Below are 19747 nucleotides of genomic sequence, written 5' to 3' on the forward strand. Positions count from 1 at the left end.
TATTTTTTTTTTAAATTAAACAACTCGATTGTTTTTTAATTAACTGTGCAATCTTCTATACAAATATAATTTAAAAAAGTGGAAACCCAGCTGTTTCTTCATTATCAGACGCCCTACCATCTACCTCATCTGCACCTAGTGTCACTTATGTGGAAAATATTGAACTCTGATGAAGATATTGACTAGCAAAAGTTGAATACATACAGTATGTATGTACAGTACATATGTTAATACTCATTTTCTTTATTTCTATTTTGTAACTCTATGTTTTTAATTAAAATTAACAAGTACGATATCTTGTTTTTTTCCCTTCTTTTCTTATTTTATTTTACGTTACGTATCGTATACGATAAACCATTACGCATACATACATTATAATAAATGTATGTATTTTATAGACCATTTGATGTGTAGTACATGGTTTTAATGCTTTAAAATGGCTGATAACTTGCGTATCGCAAAAGCTCAGGAATGCTCTATAGACATAACGAACAACGTCTTGGAACGGAACTCGTTCGTAAAGCGAGAGTTGCCTGTAATAATAAATAAATAAATTTATAACTCAGAGAATAAATTTTCAAAAAATTTACAGTTAAAAAAAATGGGGGGGGGGGGGTTCTGCGTGTCTCAAAGAGGAGTATCCACAACATGTAAAGGTTACCACAGTTCGTACACGAACTGGTCTTCAGCTCCCGAAAGCAGTATCAAAGCCTTTCTAGGACTCGAATACTGGCTCTTGAGATGGCTGAACAGAATCTAAGCCTTTTACCATCTCAAGAGCTATACTATACTCCAATTTAGAGATCACACTCTGGAAACAAATAATCACGTCAAGAAACATAATGACGCTCGCTCAGCTTTGAAAGGGACGACTGGATGCACCGAAAGGCCGAGAGTGGATAATAATACCCGGCGAAAAACCAAGACGAGTGGCAGATAAGGAACCGCAACTCAAAGCGGCATTTACGCAGTTGGATAGCTTCGGAAGATTCTTTCCAGCAAACACCATCCAGCTATTCAACAACCTCAATATCAATCCTGAAAAGCTCTGCAATTGCAAATCCTACAGAAAGGAAGTTCTCAGAAACTTTTACTGTAAATACAGATGTAAGGATACAGTATCAGCCCCTTGTTCGGCCTGACACGAGCCACTGGGCGTTAGGAAACCCGACTGCATCAAGAAATAGGTGTCAGGATTTTCCTACCTACCCCACTCGAATCCCCACAGAAGAAGACGACTGCTGGAAAATTGAAACTTTCAAATTTTTATTTTACTGTATCGCGGTCATCCCTGTTGTCATGTTGTTTCATATGCTGCACGCTGTTCGGCTGTAAATATTTGTGTCTATGTAAATATGATGAAACTCCCACTTCTGTGTGTTTAAGCAGAAGTATGCTTCATTTGTCACGGTGTTATGTTCTTACTAGTTTACAGTAGTTAAGTAGTACAAGCCTTTGCGAGTAATTAATAACTCAAACATGATATCTGATTTACTTATAAATCAGATATCATGTATTTCATGTATTTTATAATTGTATTACATTAACATAGTTGCATATGTATGATCACCCCCTAGCCAGTGGCTGTAACCAGGTGTTCTCCTAAGAGAAATAAACTGATGATAATAATAATAATAATAATAATAATAATAATAATAACTGCATGATGGCAGCATATCACTGGGAAACAAAAAGATTGTGTTGCTAAGCAGTCATACTCCAAAACGACATCCGAAACCACGGCAGAGACTTTGAGAGAACTGCACATTGGGACAGCCTTCAACAGGGGACAGGCTTCCCAGCTCTATTTTTAATTGCACTGTACGCAAAAGACTAGGGGTTCTAGTTACTACGGTTGTGACTCAGTTGTTTGTTTGAAGATGGTCGTTCTGTAGGTTTTACCGCAGCATAAGTTTTCACAGTTAACTCAAAACCGGTTCAGGATTTCCATTGTGTTAAGCGGGAACATCTGTTAAAGATTTTTCTAGGATAAGAGGTTGGAGCGCAGTAGTTTGATATGCAGATTTATGATTGCCTCAGACTTCATGGATGCGAGTTGATGCCTGATAGGACTGGCGAATATATATCTACCTGTCAATAACTTGGCCAGGATATGAATATTTGTCCTGATAACAATAAACTTCCAAGGTGTCCACTCCATATTTGCATACAGAACCTCTTGACACAGTGAAGGGAAATTGGAAGTTCCGGTTTAACTACCTAAGAAGCCAATATTCAATGCTTAGGAAGGTTTTGTGGTACGTTTCGGAACTGATGATCAAATGACCGATGCATATAAGACAACCGACGCAACGCACCTAACAACGTATTGTTTCACCAGTTGAGCATTATGGACCCCAGTTAATTCCTGTCTTGAGCGCAGATGCTGGCTAGGGTCTTCTTCCTTGTGTTAGTGAAAATGCTCCGTGAAGGATATCTTGTTGTCCCAGGTAATTTCCAGATCTTTGTGATATTCGAATTGTTGCAGTAGTTTACCCTTATGACTGTCGCTAACCACCCTGCCAACTTTCGTATCTTCTGCAAACTTAGACATAAAGGCTGATATACCGTCATCAGTGTCATTGATAAATATCGAAAACAACAATTGACTCAGCACCGAACCCTGCGGAACTACATTAATAACGTTAGTCTACGAAGAGCAGTACCCATTAATAACTACTGTCTGTTGTTGATGTAGCATCAGCGACTAAGGCCATATTGCTCCGTGTATATTGTCTATAATTTGTATTCGTAGATAGATTTTCTGTTTGCTGGACGAATAACTCGAGTTTCCGGGAGGAAACCATCTCTCTGTCTTCTTCCACTTAACCATCCCTTTATCCATAGCAGTAACTTGCCCTTAATGCCAATTGCTCCAGTTTTTACAGAAGTCTTTATTGTGCAATAGTATCAAAAACCTTCCTGAAATCCAAGTATATGATGTGAGAATTATTTTTGCATCCAATATCTTGGTCACTGTATTAAAATATCCTATCAGATTGGTTAGACAAGACCGCCCCTTAACAATTTCATGTTGTGTTGTGATTGCAGTATAATTGCATGCCTGTCCAACTTGTCCTGTATTACTTCTTTAACCATTGATTTCATTATTTTCCCTGGAACAGACGTTAAGCTAACAGATCTGTACTTATTCTTGTCGCCTTTTGATCCCCCTTTATGAATTGGGGATATGTTCGCACATCTCCAGTCCATAGGGACCTTCCCTGAATCCAAGGATGATCTCATAATTATGGCTAAGGGTTTGCTTACCTCTCTTAATGCCCTCGTGGGTTTTTATTATTGTCAAGCCCCTGGCCTCCTGGCTGTGGCGGGCACATTATTGTATCTTTACTGTACAATAAAGATTTTCTCTACTTAGGTGTCGCCTTAGATGATAAAATCAGTTTGCTGCCTCATAATAAAACCCAAGGACGAAATCCGTAATTAGAGACATAAATTGATGACTACCGTCAACAATTTATGTCTCAAACACCAGGAGCGAGAACCAGGATGCACGAGACTTCCTGATCGGAAGTGTCGTGCATCCTAATTCTCAGCCCGCCAAGACTCTGAGACCGACTAACTCAGCCACGTTGTGAAAAAGGCCCATAAAATTTCCTCCCGTCATCGACTGACTCGAACTCGGGTTTTTCCGCTATGTATCCCAAACTAAATACTTTTTTTTTTTTTTTTTTATCATTGTCAAGACCCTGGCCTCCTGGCTGTGGCGGGCACATTATTGTATCTTTACAGTACAATAAAGATTTTCTCTACTTAGGTGTCGCCTTAGATGATAAAATCAGTTTTCTGCCTAATATGATAAAACCTAGGGAAAATCTTGGAGCGGCTTATGGCTCTTCGACTAACAGCTCTGTTTCAACAACAAAATCTCTTTTCTCCCTGTCAATATGGCTTCACCCCAGGTCATTCTTGCGAGGAGGCCTTGTCTGACTTTGTCTGACACATTATAAATTCTAAATCCAAGTTTGATCTAGCTATTATGGTCGATTTCGAGGGCGCCTTCGACACTGTCTGGTGGGACAGCGCCCTTGAACGTCTCCGGTCTCCCAGATGCTCCTTTCATATGTACAAATTATTTCAAAACTATTTGTCTGACCGCTCAATAATTGTCAAATCAAAATTCCTGCAAGTCTCTAGGAAGGTTTTTCGAGGGGCCCTTAAGGTTCAGTCCTGGTGCCCCTTATCTGGAACATTGTGCTTCAAGACTGGCTGGGCCGCTCTCTCCAGAATTGCAAAATTTTTGCTTTCGCCGATGACCTGACAATTGTGGTCTCAGACAGTTCTCGTGCAGTGTTGGAGGTGAATGCAAACCAGATTTTAACTGACCTTTCTATCTGGTCATTGGCTAACAAACTTAAAATTAATCCAGCGAAAACAAAAATGATGCTTTTTAAATCCAAATTAGATCTCAGGCGGCCTCCCCAAGTCAAACTTTTTGGCAATCGGCTTCCTATAGTCACTGAGGCAAAACTCCTTGGGGTCATTATTGACCGTAAGCTTTCCTTCTATCCTCATCTGATTCACATAAATACCAAAATCAGAAAGTTCACAGGGTCAATTATTCGAATTTCCAGAGGGGAGTGGAGTGGAGTCTCTCTAGGAAGTCACGCTTTCTCTACTATAATGCTGTTTTCCTGCCCATAGTCACCTATGCAGCAGGAGCTTGGTTTCATCGGGCCACCAATTCCAAAATGAAGTTAAAACTGAATTCCATTCAGTGGAGCATGCTCCTCTCTATTCTCATAGTCTGTAGAACAGTTTCCAACACTGCAGTGCAAGTTATTGCGGGGTCCCTCCCATTGGATCTATTTGTCATCTATCGTGGAATCGTCTTTCGACAAAAAAAAAAAACAAATACCTTCAGAATTACTTGGTATCCAGCTAAATTTAAATGAAGATCCTAAAAAAGAGAAGTCCAGATGGTGTAACGAGCTAATTAGCATCTGGCAGACCAGATGGGACACCACCGCACTTGGAGCGACGACAAGAAAATTCCTGCCTGATGTGACATTCTTACTCTCTAAATCGGTTAAAACCTGGTGCTCTTTAACTATGGAAACTTCCTTTCTGGTAACTGGACATGGCTCTCTCTCAATCAAAATCTCTTTCAGTTTCGCTTGCATCACACCGATCTCTGCAGCTGCGGGAATACAGAACATTGGAGTCACCTGCTCTTTAACTGTGCAATTTACGACGATCTTAGGGTGAAGCTCCGAACTGACGTTCTAGATCTCTCTCTCCGGGACAAGAGGAAATGCTTTTGCATAATAAGAATCATCTCTCAGCTCTATTTGGCCCTTCTTCGATGGGTGGGTAGGTACCCAGTTGATGCCGTTTCAGGGCTAACACTTTTTCAGGCCCATTATGCAGAGTTTCTGCACCATAACAGAGTACAAAGGTGCAGATGGGCTAAAGCCCAGGAGCCACCCCGATATAAGAACACACACACAAACCTCATTAACGTCTTGATTTGTGGACCAATGAATATTTTTTAAATCTTTTTGTTACGAAGTATTGGAAACTGCGCCTCCTTTGTCTAGCACATTTGAGTAGTTTTTCATTACGCCTAATTTGATACGAAGAAGGTCAATAAATTCTTACAGTTTGCCCAAGAATGTATTGTTCGAGAAGACCGATTCTTGAAAATATAATGGAACCCTTTGCTCTGCTGTCGCATTCATAAAAGAAACAACAAAACTTTGAAACCAAGATGCGGCCCACTAAAAGTGCAACATATTTCAGACCAAAACATATTTTATAGGAAGAATTCCATATTTTCCTAGGCTTCCTTCAAAAGTCTAATTGGTTCAGATGGATAGGTATTTCCATTATTGAACCGCACTGCCTTTAAATCTACATGTTGATAACTCTAAAAAGCCTCCAATCTTGAACCCTATGCTTGTGATCTAGAGCATCCGTTAAGCCATCCGTATCACTGCAAAGTGAGATCTCCTGTCATCGAGAAGAACTGTTAAATTGGCTGGGCAGTTCGGATATCCTGATATGATTCTGTCGTGAGAGAAGTTCCATTCCTATAATGTGGAACCTAAGAATTCATCATGACTTTTAGAAAGATTAGTTTACCAACAGTGGTATTTAGTCCAATATTATAGGGAAGGGGTTATCCTTTATAACCCCTTACCCCCTCTCCTGCCTTTTCTTTTCCCGGTGTTGGGGGGGGGGGGAATCCCTGATACCGCTTGACAATCAAAACTGTACACTATGCCATTTCTGTACGCATTGTTTTCCCCATAATCAAATTCTGCATCCTTTATGTCTGTGACACCATGTCTTCAATGTCCTTACAATATCTACATTTGATGATTTAATCGGTACTTCACAACTGAGTTAGTTGATAAATGTACTTCATATTCATCAAGTTTATTTACTATGCTCTTAGCATTGGTGTATATGCAAATATACATGCATCTGTTCTTACTCTTAGTCACCCAAACACTACTCAGGTATTAATCTTGTTCCATTATGACTCACAGCAGGGCTTGAAATCCCCGACATCTTGATTTCCCGGTTGCTGCATATTTCAATAGAAGCAATGCAAGAATAATTTTCACCTCTACCTGCGGCTCTAGTTAATCTATTATCTGTGTACCCCCCCAAGCTATCAGCTTTTCGACCCATCTAACACTGCCTCGATAGTATCAGCGAATATTCGTGCACTCCTACAGTATATCACATCCCTGTAAAAAAAAACAGTTTTGCCTGTTGTCAAGCACAGACCGCCTCAGGAAAAATTCTATCCATGAGCCTTGCACCTGGATTGAATTTCTCTTGGGGGCCGAATTGATTGACAAGTATCTCAACATGTATTCCCTCCTATCGTGTGTGCGTTGCCTTGCAGAGACTGAAATTTAATCTTAACTTATAGCTTTTTTCCAACATTGCCCTGTACTTTTTAAGTAAATTCTCGGATCGCCTACTCTTCCAATATCATTAGTGTCAACCGACGTGTCCAACAGTATCACCTTTCGAACTCTTAAAAGATGATATCTGCTCTGGAACGTCATGTACTTTTGCCCCTGGCAGACATACCCTGGTCCTATTCCACCTATGCTTTATACACAATATATATTTCCCGTTTTCCTGACAATAGTAATTAATTAAATAAATAATACAAAATGACAATAATAGTACTACATGTATAATAATAATATGAAATATAAATTATATAAAATATGAAATAAAAATAATATAATAAAATGAAATAAAAATAAAATAAATAAACAGTATTCACATTTCTTTTGCAAGGGCCCTTTATATATTTAATAATTCAGCATGGATTTGCTTATGCAAAAAGAAAAATAAAGCTAGTAACCACTGCATGAAGCATATAAGTTTTCATAAATGTATTTGGAAAATTATATGCACTGTAAGTTTCTATTTTATGTTAATTGAATAAAATATGCTTTCATTTTTCGTGTACATAATTTTTTTTTTCAGTTATGTCCATTTTATTTTTCTACTTCGAAAATTTTTATTCACATAAGTATATTTTTGCGTTTTTTCGAACTTATCTTACTAATTTTAAAAATAGACTTGATTTTTTTTAAGAAAAAAGCATGGCCAAGATGTACTTCAAGGTAAGATCAGAACAGTTTTAGATTACTTCATTTTTGAGAATGTTTAACATTTATTGCTGTACTGTTACTTAGAATTTCAAATAGGTATGTATTTGATTCAAAATCGAGAACAATTGCCAAGGGTTTGGATTTTTATGTACGTACTATTTGCAAGTGTGAAGTATAATGATTTCAGTGTCAGTATACTGAATAAGTCAGCTTGCATCTACTGTATTTGGAAAAGATTGTGTTCGAGACCCGATCAAGGCAGAAAGAATTTTTGGCGGCCGCTTCAGTCGTGTTTGGGTTAGCTGGAGACTGAAGAGGAGGTGTAAAATATTTTCCTAAGATTTCTTGCTTTAGCTGTGCATATGCCTAGTGAAAATTAACATGTCAGGTCTTCTTCCTTGAAGTTGTCGATATGAGCATTTAATGTTAGTAACTGACATATGGGGAAAGGAAGACTAAAAACTATTGGGAAAAAAAAAAAAAAACCACCTGCCACGTGCTTTACCCATTTTCCAAACGCCGATGGGTTGGAATTTCTCCCATTATCTCCGCCTCAGCCATACATTAAGCACTTACTCCAGCCATTATTAGCATCTCGCTAACTAGAAGGAAACTTTTTACAATCATGTCAGAAACTATTACCCTGTAATTTGTATTTATGCTCCTAGTTCTAGTAACATTTATAATTGAAAATTTTCATCTTAATTCATTTCATATCCCCCCTCAGAGGGGGAATTAAAATGATAATGAAAGTTACTAAGCTCTGTAGCCCACATATTTGAAGTGACCTCGTAGGTAGCACACTTGGTAAAATTGCCGGCCTCTCCACACCGTGTGGAAAAGGCCAGATTTTGAATTCCCTCGACATGAGGAATTTTTATGAGCTTTTTCGCAACGCGGCTGAGTTAGTTGGCCTCAAATGAAGGTAGCGTGGTTTTTCCCCCTGGAAACTTGGGTTTTTATTCCAGCAAACATGCAAATCGCCCACAGAACACACGTAATTTACAGACATAATATATACGCCGCAATATGGCCTAAGTTGTTGTTGCGCCTAAAACCCTACAACAAACAAATATTGGAAGTCTTTCCTCATCTGATCGTCTATTTGTCATTCCATTAAGAAGTCAGCATATGAATTTGCCGCCATTGTTTTTCATATCGGTATAGTAGATACAGGAAGTTTCTACGTAACTTGTAGCACTGTAAACAGTGTCAGCAGAGGATTATAAACCATAGATTATAGCACTGCTTACGTGTTTTAATAATTTAACTTGTCACAGCATGAGTTTGTTAAGGATAAGTCTTGTCTGACCATTGTGATTGGATACTATGATGTGGATACAAAGCAACTGGATGCAAAAAATAATTTTGATATCATATACTTGAATCTTAGAAAAGCAAAGATTTTGATACTGTTGCATATGGTAGACTACTGTGCAAATTAGAGCAGTATGGCATTACGGACAAAATGCTGCTATGGATAAAGGGATTGTTGAGTGGGAGAAGAAGACAGAGAGTGGTAATCAATGGACACTGCTCTTGGTGGACTAATGTTATTAGTGGAGTCTCCCAGGGTTCAGTGTTGGGTCCATTGTTGTTTTCTGTATTTATTGAAGATATTGATTAAGGTAGGTATATCAGGCTGAATGTCTAAGTTTGCAGACGATACGAAGGTTGGCAGGGTTGTTAATAACAGTAATGACAGTACGCTACTGCAAGAGGTTCTAGAAAAGTTGAGCAGATGGGCTGAGAGGTGGCAACTGAAGTTTAATATTGACAAATGTCAAGTACTGCAGATGGGTAGCAGTAACCCCAGAGTAACATATCAACTGTGTGGTACTACACTTAAGATGGTAGAGAATGAAAAGGAACTGGGGGTAATTGTGCAGTCAGCTTTCTGAGCAGTGCAGACAGTCTGCAAGATTCGCTCATGGTGTCTTGTCAACGATATACAGGAATTTTTTAGCAGGGATAAGGAAGTGATTATCCTCGTAGAAGGCAATGGTCAGGCCATACCTTGAGTACTGTATACAAGTCTGGAGGCCTCATTTTAGGAAGGATGCTGGAATGATTACAGAGAAGGGCAACAAGATTAATGAATGGAACAAAGGGTTGCTCTTACGAAAAAATGGCTTAAAATATGCAAATTACAGTGTCTGTTGACTAGGCACCTGAGAGGTGATCTGATTGAGGTGTATAAGGCTTTGAATGGTTGAGCAAGCTCAGTGCTGATTGGATTCTGCCTCTTCCCCAGATCAATCGCCTGAGGGGGACATAAATTCAAATTGAAGAAAGGCAGTTGCAGAATAGATGTGCGGAAGATTGCCTTTAGCTAGCTTGTGGTTGTTTGCTGGAACAAACTTCCATCTGTCGTTGTAGAAAAATTGAAGTCAGAACTAGACAAACCTTTGGAGTGAATGGATGGGTGAAGTGGGAAGGTTTTTTTTTTTTTTTTTTTGACTGATGCTGTATAAGCTTGCTTTCTTGCATCATATGCCTCTACTAACGCTAAATGTCTTATTTTAGGTGCGTTCTCCACACCGGACGATATTCCAAGTGTGATTTCACCATTTCTGCCAAGAAGACGGGGACTCATAGTTCGTTGATTGGCGTATCCCACAAAGCTACTCGTGGGGGTTTCCTTTTAATGTTCATTGAGCAGTTATATAAATTCTATATTTGAGGCCCGACGTAGCGGAGTGGTCATGCACGAGAGTGCAGTAATGTATTCCCATATAATTGGACCATTATTGAAGCCCGCGTGACTGCTAAATGCGGTTAATAGTAGTAGTAGTAGTAGTAGTGGCATGTGATGCAAGAAAGCAAGTTTGTTATTATTGTTATTTGGTTTTTAGGAGCATTAGCAACTAAGGCCATATTGCTTCAGGAATATGCGGTGGTCATTCCCTGACCTTTCCGCATCCTCCGCATTTGGTGGTCACGGGCTCGAACTCCGGTCTAATCAAGAAGCGTGTGCTACGCACTGCTGCTCCTGCCCACCTGGCTACGAAGGCGCCCAGAAAGCAAGTGTATGAGCTTATGCAGCATCAGCCAACAAAAAATCACACCATTCCCTCCAAATGCCTGTCCAGTTTCTCCTTAAATTTATTTAACCTACCAACTTCCACAACGACAGATGGAAGTTTGTTCCAGCAATTAACCACCCGCTGGTTAAAGGCAAATTTCCGCACATCTATTCTACATCTGTCTTTTTTTAATTTGAATTTATGCCCCTTTAGGTTCGTAATCTGAACAAGTGGAAGGATCCCATCAGAATTCAGGGTGCTTAATGATTGTATTCATTGTCAAAATAATTAATTGTAGACTCCTTTGGCCTAGCGGTCGTGCGAAAGTATAAATAAGAACATTCCTTCCTTACGCTGTATTTCATATTTCATGAATCATCCATGAAGTTATTTTCTGTTTCGCATAACTGAACTCTGAATGTAATAACCCTCATATTGCTTTTATAAGTATTTCTTAACGTTCTCAGAGCAGATATGCTGAAGTAGTTTAACTTAATTTCAGCTTTAAAATTTTGGCGTCGGCTATATTTCTGGTGAACGTTCTAAATATTACAGACCCTCGCGGCTACACAATGGTTATAATCACCATCCTCCAACACCCGGTTGAAAGGTATGAGTTCAGATCCCCTCCGTGATGCGAAGAGTTTGTATTTTTTATTTTTTTTTTTCTCCTCACAAGTCAACCTCAGGCGAGGATTGCATGGCTTTTCACTCGGAAATACGGGTTTTTTCGTCCAGCAAAACAGCAACCTAACCGAAGAGTACAATAAATAACTACGATCTCCTGTAAATAAACTATGATCAGACACAATTCAGACACTTATCTCAGTAGCACTTGTGTTGCTGAACCCCAACCAACTAACGACAACAGATAAGATATACTGTATACCCCTAATAGCTGTAATGTCTTTGCCACTTAACGCACTTCTATCTTTATTATGTTCCAAAAACATTAGAGACGATTGAATTATCAGCTAATTCAAGCTGTTCATGTGAGGGGTACTCGAACCCGTATATTAGATATTTACGCTTGCTACCAGTTTCCAAGCTGTAGAACATCACTGTGAAGAAGAAATTGTTTGTTTAATAAGCGCTTTTGCCACTTTGTCGCATAGTAAGTTAAGACGCGAAAGTTTTCTGCATAACGTGTTGTGCTACTTGAAATTTTTGTCTTCTGAGATAGTGTCTTGAGAATTATTTCTTACATATAAACCCAGCGTGAATGATTTTATTGGGCTCTATATAAATTGTTAGTGAATGTATATGTTTTCGTTAGAAGTTCAGAGTTGTCATATCACTCTGCCTCTTTGCTTACCGGTTTCCTTAAATTGGTTGTGCACTTTTCTCCTTCCCATATCTTATGTAATCCTTCTGAGGATAGACGCGTTAGTTCGCTTTCTACCTGGATAATCGATTTAAATTGTGTACACAGCCATATTAATTCACTAGACTGCAGTTTTTGGTACAGCTAACACAATACATGTACGCGGAATTTTTATTTTATTTATTTTTTAATGTTGATTTGAAATCCGACTGCCTTTTTATACAGCATTAGTTTTTTTTTTAGTTAATTATTCTGTTGAACGGGTTAGAATTCGATTATTGTTAATTTCTCATTATCGAATATTTAGCATTCGTTTTAACTTTTAATTCATTAAAAGACATTATTTCTCTTAATCATAATTTCTCTTATGTCAGTTACTTGTTATGAATGTTTGTTAGAATGCGTGTCTTGGTGATTGAAATTAGTCTACCCGCGCAGCAAAATGTTTATGATAGTAGAGAGAGAGATCGAATGAGTCAACATTTCAGTTCATTCGCTATGGTGACTTGGGAGAAAACTTCCGTTCGAACAGTTCTTTCTACTTGAAAAATTGGCGCATCGGATCCTTCTTCAGGCTGTGAAACTGCACACTTACTATTAGTATCAGACATATGGTGAAAATAACACCAAATATTTACTATGAAAAAAAAAAAAGCAAAAAAAAAAAAAAAAAAGCCTTATTTAACTGCGTGGTTGAAGCTCTCAGCTTCAACCACGCATGGACGTATGCCTGCCCGTTATCAGTGATAATTAAAATCATTCAGCCTCCTGCTGATTATTTTTTTAAATTTGTTTTAATTTCTCTTTTTCATTCTCAGCACTTTTTCTCTCTAAGTACAGTACTGCTATTAATGAATCAGTCATAGTAGTATTGATCGTTTAATCTCACTTGTAATCTTTCGTTGTGTTTAAAATGTCATTCAGTTTATTTAATATTATTCTGCAGCAATTAGTTTTAATTTTTAATTTTATTTTTAATGTTAACCCCTTTAGCGTCCATGAAATGCCAGTTGGCAATTAAATGATTTTATATAGGCAATACATTACATAGTGTTAAATCACCGACATTGTCTCCAAGAAATTATAAGAGATGGTTAACATACCTTTTCAGAAAATGAAAGTATTTGTTTTGACAAAAATAATTATCTCCTCCTGAACTTCTTCGAAATTTGATTCATCGCTAAATTGCAGGCATTTCGACCTGAAAATATAAAATGCATTGTCAACGAAGTTATATTTCATACTTTGAAAATTTTTGTTGAATTGAATATCACAGATACCAGTTCATTTTATTATACAGGGTGATTATAATTAAAGTGCACACTGTGGTTACCTGTAGAGGAAAAAAAGTTTCACAAAGAGACACCAGTGTGAATTTAGCACTGTATGCAGTCACATAACCCATTTTAACCAAGTGTCAGTACAGTATGAGAAAACTACAGGTCGTGAAGATAAAATTGCTCGATTTGATAGCTATTTGTATTACAAATGTGATGAAAGCGCAGTACAGTACGGTTAGCTGTTGCGCGAAGTATGGCACAGGGAATTTTGGCAACTTGCTTTCTGAAGCTTTCTTTCGGATTATCTATCACCTTAATAAACCAAATATCGTCTTGATAAACTCTGTCATTGAGATATGTCAATAACCAGAAATCGCATATGCATGAAGCTATATTTTTATCTCTTTGTTTTGTTAATTATTATTAATCCAATGGAATTCACTCTTGGACAACCGTAAGCTAAGAGGGTGTCGGTGCAAGTTACCACATGCACATGGGGTTACATTGCAGTACAATGTGGGCTCACTTGCTGAAATATTTCAGTGAGTCCTTTCTTTACAAAATCTTATCCACAACAATTTATGATCCTAGTATCTTTAAATTTACTAATGAGAGACATTTGATTAAATGGAAACAAGTCTTGGATGGAGTGTTAAGCGGATCAGCCTGATGACTTAAATACAAGACAGGCAACATTATACGATAGCCTCTGTAGATACGGACACTGTAGCGTAACCTGCTCTCTGCTATTCTCAGATTCAGGATTTCATGAGCCACACTGTACTCGAATCTCAATATCAAGCTTTGGAATAGGAATTTTATTGATATTGAACCAAGATTTAATTGGAAATTTTAGAAAGATGTATTATTATTTATCGCAAGGATTTTGCTGACGCTTGCCCAACTTCTCACAGGAGGCTGGATGTGCCAAAGATCGAAACATAATTTCACGCTCACGGCTCAATTCCAGGCTCTCTACTGGCTCGAACCTATCTCTCACTCAACACTCTTGATAGTCTTCAGTGATGCTTCCCAGAAAACACACTCAAGATATTTAGTACACTAAAGATTGATGCCGAATGGCATTGCGAAGGTATCGCATACCGAAGGCAAGTTTTTGGGGACTTCTTTCTCCTCACCCAATTATGAAGAATAAGCCCAAATTGACCGGTCGCTTTTCAGTGGTGAAGGCGAAGGGATTCTCAGCTACCATATTGAGCCGTCTGAGAAATCAATATTCAAGCCCGAAAACGGCCTTAAGCTGACAACTAGGAGCCGAGGACCAAATTTGCGAAGCATGTAAGGGACGACATATTTCATGGTGTATTTATTTGTGAGCGCTAGGTTTCGAATTCCTACTAGCTCCTGCCTGGTGGCCCATAGAGCGAAATATGTTTTAACTTTTATGTGAATGAAGGAGTACAGAAGTTAAGACCCTCATCCAATATTAGCCCTAGATCCAAATGAGAGGTCACCTTCGAAACTGAAGCTCCTTCTACCATAATTGGGATGTTGTATTTAACTTTCTTCGTAGAGATTGCGAGCTGGGCTGATTTGTTTGGGTTTTTAGTCCAATGTTATCTAGATACACACACACTGGCCAAAAAGCTCCTGTCGGTGGCACAGTTGGTACAATCGTTCTCCCCACACCGGGTGGAAAAGACGTGAGGAATTTTTCTGGGCCTTTTTCACAACTTGGCTGAGTTAGTCGGTCTCAGGCTAGGGTAGCATGGATTTTTCTCCCGGAAACTCTGGGAGTTTTTTCCCCCAGAAAAACTCCGAAAATCGACCTCAGAACACACGCAATTTACCGACAGTATGCCGGAGCAACATGGCCTTAGTCGCTGATGCTCCTAAAACCCTATTACAACAACAACAACAACAACAAAAAAGAGCATTGTTTACAGTTGACTAATTAATTAACTCTAATTCCTTCCCCCTCCTTCAAATGTCCAAATCCTCATTCCAACTCTAATTATGATACAAAATCTCAAACTGCGTTCTTGATTCTGAATAAGTCGTATTTATTTGCCTTGAGTGATCTGCTCATTTGATTTTTTTTCCTGTGCTACCAGGCTGTTTCCTTTTATTTTTTTTTCTCTTCTCCGTTTCATGATCGGAAAGCCAATTGCTTAGTTTAGGAAACATTCACAAACAAAATAGATCTACGTAGCTGACACCAGGAATCACTACATAAACTTAATTCTCTTACTTAGTTGTTCGTTCTATTTATTCATCCTCATTGTTGTCTCTGTGTGACGAAACTACCATAATAACCGATGCTTCTCATGTGGTACCTGGTGTTTTTTTAAACGCTAGATTGTGAAAGCTAAAGATTCAAAAGTAAACATTACTTTTTGTACTGACAGTAATTTTTATTTAAAAGCTTTAGAGACCTACACGCATTTAGTTTTTGTGAAATAAAGGAAAAACCGTGATACTATGCATTGGGCTGAACCCAGATTACCAAGATCACATGACAGGCACAAAGACGTATAAATATCTAAAGGAATACTGGAGCGAGAGATCATCCATGTGTATCGCAGTACAGAACTTATCTTACATACTGTACAGAATTTCTATCATATTGTCGTTTATATCTTAAAAGAGAAGACAAATCTCAAACTTCCTCCCCCTCGAGGCAACCTTTGGAGGTAAAATTAGTAAAGATTGCAATTATATATTTAATTTACAAACTTGTATACCCTCTGTCACCCCATAAAATAGGTGATAAATTTGTCGCCCCTCCTTCCAAAACAAGCTCAAATAAACGGATTTGACATAAAATTTAGCTGAGTTTACTTTTATAAATTCATGTGTACTCCAATACATTTAATCTCTAAGATTTAAATTGATTGAAATGAATGGAATAAAATTGATTTAAGTGATGAAAAAATGAAATAAAATTGATTGGGAAAAAATAATAATAAATAAATAAATAAAATAAAAATGAAAAAAAATAATAATAATAATAATAAAATTTATGAAATGATGAAGACATGAGATAAAATTGAAATAAAACAGCACGCCTCCCCCTCTCAAAAACCAGTTGTTCGCACACTTTTAGAACCCTATCTAAATAATTTTTATTTTGGGTATTGCCTGCCTGTTTCAGACGTTTCTGATTTCTGATATATAAAGATCCAATGCATAGCCGAAAGCTTATGAATAACGTTTCTGTTATTCATGAATATAAGGTTTCAAGTTGATTTCACGTTATTACAATAAGAGCTTTGTGCAAATAAGCAAAGAATAAAATAAAATAAAAATTTCATTAAGTCAGCAAACGAAGACCGCGAAACCATTAACCCAGTTATTCGTAAATACTTCAGCAAAATATAAGGTATTTACCGTCTCATCGAGATTCATTAAAAAGGTTATCTGTGACTCTGACAACTTTTCACAAACCGCACCCAACCGAATTGTTGGTTCTGCTGTTTCCACCCAAGCCACTCCCAAGAAAATAGGCTAAAGAACTTGTCTGCAATTAATGTCAGTACCAAGCCCAGTATTGATTTCCTTGTTCAAGAATGGACATGGAAAACTTCTTAGTACCTTATCCCGATGAAAACAATATACATTCGGTTTCGGAGAGTTATAACTGTTTTAGGGCTGCATGCATTTTTGAAGAGCTATTCAACAATTGGGAATGAGTTAACCAATCTCAAGCGAAGTAGTAGGGTTTTTCCATCACGCACAGCATGCAAATCGGCCACACACACACACACACACACACACACACACACACACACACACACACACACACACACACACACACACACACACACACACACACACACACACACACAGAATATACACAACATGTGAAAGTCAACCGAAATCGCTTCGTTATGCCTTTTTAAAATTTTTCTATTCAGGGGGCCCTATACACGTGTATTGCGAACCCCATATAGAAAGGGGAATCAACACCGTCGCTGCTTAAGCGTCATCACAATTTGCTACTTGTCTAGAGAGTTTTGGGTTCGATTTCTGTCGAAAATTGAAGGAATTTTTGAAGTCCTATTCAGATGAGGCTGTAGTTAGTTGATGTTAGGTGGAGGGAGTAAGATTCTTGCCAATTTCTAGTTTTCCAAGCTATTCCAAGTTTTTTAGCCACCCAACATGCAAGTAGGTGCGTGAAGAAACTTGAATACACGTGAAGACGACAACTACACAGACATATGTGAGTGTATATTAAGTTCGGGTACTGTTAAAATAATAATTAGAATAATTAATTTTTTTCTGTGTATAAGACAGGGGTCGGCAACCTGTGCTCTTTGAGCATGTAACTGCGGCTCTTTAACTTTTAGTTCACATGAAGCACAATTTGAAATGGAGTTAGATGACTTAAAACGCCTTCCCACTCTATTCCATTTCTTAAAAAACTCCCCACCCCCCTCCCCTCCCCTTCCCTTCCTCCCATCCCAGCTTGAGCTGAGATGTGGCTCTTCGGATTCTCTCTTTTTTTAATTAGGTCAAAAATGGCTCTTCACTCAATAAAGGTTGCCGACCCCGGTATAAGAGAATCCCACCAAAGGAGGAACTATTTTACTTTAAATGTAGAATTCCTAATTTCCTAATTGTATTTTCATCCCTTGTAACAACTCACCTTCTACTGGACGGATCTTTACAAAAGTTTAAATGTGCTTCTTTTAGAAAGATTTGTCGTGCTATTCCATTAAGTGGGCAACCAATAGGCATGAGCAAATTCTGTTGGTCCCTTTGCAGTACTTGTGTCAACACTTCCCGCGAAAATCTGTACTCTCACCCTAATAACCTCAGATGTTTTCTATCTATGCCTAAACACTTACGCAACAATTTACGATTAACAGAAAAATGTTTAAAAAGTTCCAATTGTGTTTTACAATAATTAGTAACATTTTAGACCCATGTTTCGAAAATACAGTACTGTATCAAAATTTTATTACATAGTTCAGAACAAGGCATGTACCAGGATATTCACCACAAGATTCAATGCTCTTCAGTAATAGGGGTCTCAAAGGCTGGGGAAGAAGCAGGGTTGGCTGACGTCGAGACATCCGATTCGGGGTACCAGGAGTTTTAGGCGTCGATGTAGAAGTTGTTCTTTTCAGGACCATTGTAATGGAAAGCCGATTCTTCTTTTGTTTGAACTCGTTGAAGATGGCTGTGTTAAAATATGGTGTTAAAATATCGTCGAGGCGTTGAAGCTTTCCTTGAACTTCATTGCACGAATCATGTTGTCGTCGTATTCGTAGAAGAAATCCGCAAGGCATTTGGCGTCACGCATTGCCTGCGCTAGTTGGCTAGTTTTCCAAGTCGAACTTCTTCCCTTGACGTGGTTCTTGCTCAACCTCGTCCTCATCCTCAGAGTTTGAACAAACAAGCTCCTCGAGTTCATCATCCGTTAGTATTGTTGCCTGTCCTTCAATTAAATCGTTGATCTCCTCCTCCTCTAAGTTCTCGAAACCTCATCCTCTAAGAGCTCTTGGGTTCTGCGCGCGGAAAATCAGGCCAGGCTTTGTCATGTGGCCTTCTGAATTGCTGCAAACAAACAGCATAACCCGATCTCTTGCCGCCTTGAATCCCGGTGCGTTCTTCTCTTCGACGACTATATAGGTGCACTGAAGCATCTTACAGAATAATGCCGTCTCATCGGCATTGAAAACCTGTTCAAGTTTATATCCCTTCTCCTCAATGAGCTTCTTCAGTTGCTCACGTTAGGCCTTAGCAGCCTCGCGATCAGCTGAAGCAGATACCCGTAATCTTTACATTACGGAGTGAATAACGCCTCTTGAATTTATGTAACCAGCTTTTGCTGACAACGAAAGCATTCTCCATTTTTAACATCATTTTATCACGTATTTATCAGTAAGAATTCCACCAGTTTGCACTGCCTCTCTGTTCTCAGTTTCTTGTTTCCTTATGTATCGTATGATACTTTCATTGATACCAAGCATGCAGCCTACGGCCGCGTAGTGAGCCCTTTTCGACATATATCTAGAATCCCCACTTTCTCGTTCGTTCTAAGTCATCACTTACTTGGCCCTTTTAAGCTTTTATCCGTCACTAAATGCACTTCGTTTAGAACTCATGGGTATTCACATAAGCACAGTAATATTTTAAGCACAAATAGCTTAAGGCAGACACACACACACAACAGAGAAAGGCCACAAGCCGTCCTACTCAAATGACGGTTACTGCGAGACTGAAGACGCGCGTGCCCCACTCAGGGTGAATGCAGACAACAGCAGCCAAATTTTTAGTATGATAAATTTCGCGACCACCAACGCGAAAACACGAATCACGAATACAGAGCCCGCGAATTTGGGAACCCGACTGTTTTTTCATCGTAGTCTGTCGGGAATACGATGTCTGTCGTATTCCCGACGGACATTACTTGCAAAGAAGTTGAATCGACATCAAATTCACATATGTTCTGTTGGATCCTGGAAAGATTTCAATATTGGTATTAGTAGTGACAAGTGATGCAAGAAAGTAATCTTATAAAGCATCATCAAGAAAAAAAAT

At 38.5% G+C, this 19747-nt stretch overlaps 1 protein-coding gene across 3 annotated transcripts in view; it reads right to left on the bottom strand.

Annotated features, from left to right (window-relative positions):
* Positions 1-19747, bottom strand: part of LOC150075170 (glutamate-gated chloride channel-like) — a 498225-nt gene that overhangs the window by 249102 nt on the left and 229376 nt on the right. For all 3 annotated transcript variants that reach the window (XM_090389048.1, XM_090389046.1, XM_090389047.1), the window contains exon 2: positions 13061-13158. The gene's annotated coding sequence lies outside the window, so the exon portion shown is untranslated. The remainder of the gene's footprint in view (positions 1-13060; positions 13159-19747) is intronic.

This window comes from Mastigoproctus giganteus, chromosome 14, assembly GCF_048544385.1.
Source record: "Mastigoproctus giganteus isolate SK-2022 chromosome 14, ASM4854438v1, whole genome shotgun sequence".
Taxonomy (NCBI): Eukaryota; Metazoa; Arthropoda; class Arachnida; order Uropygi; family Thelyphonidae; genus Mastigoproctus; species Mastigoproctus giganteus.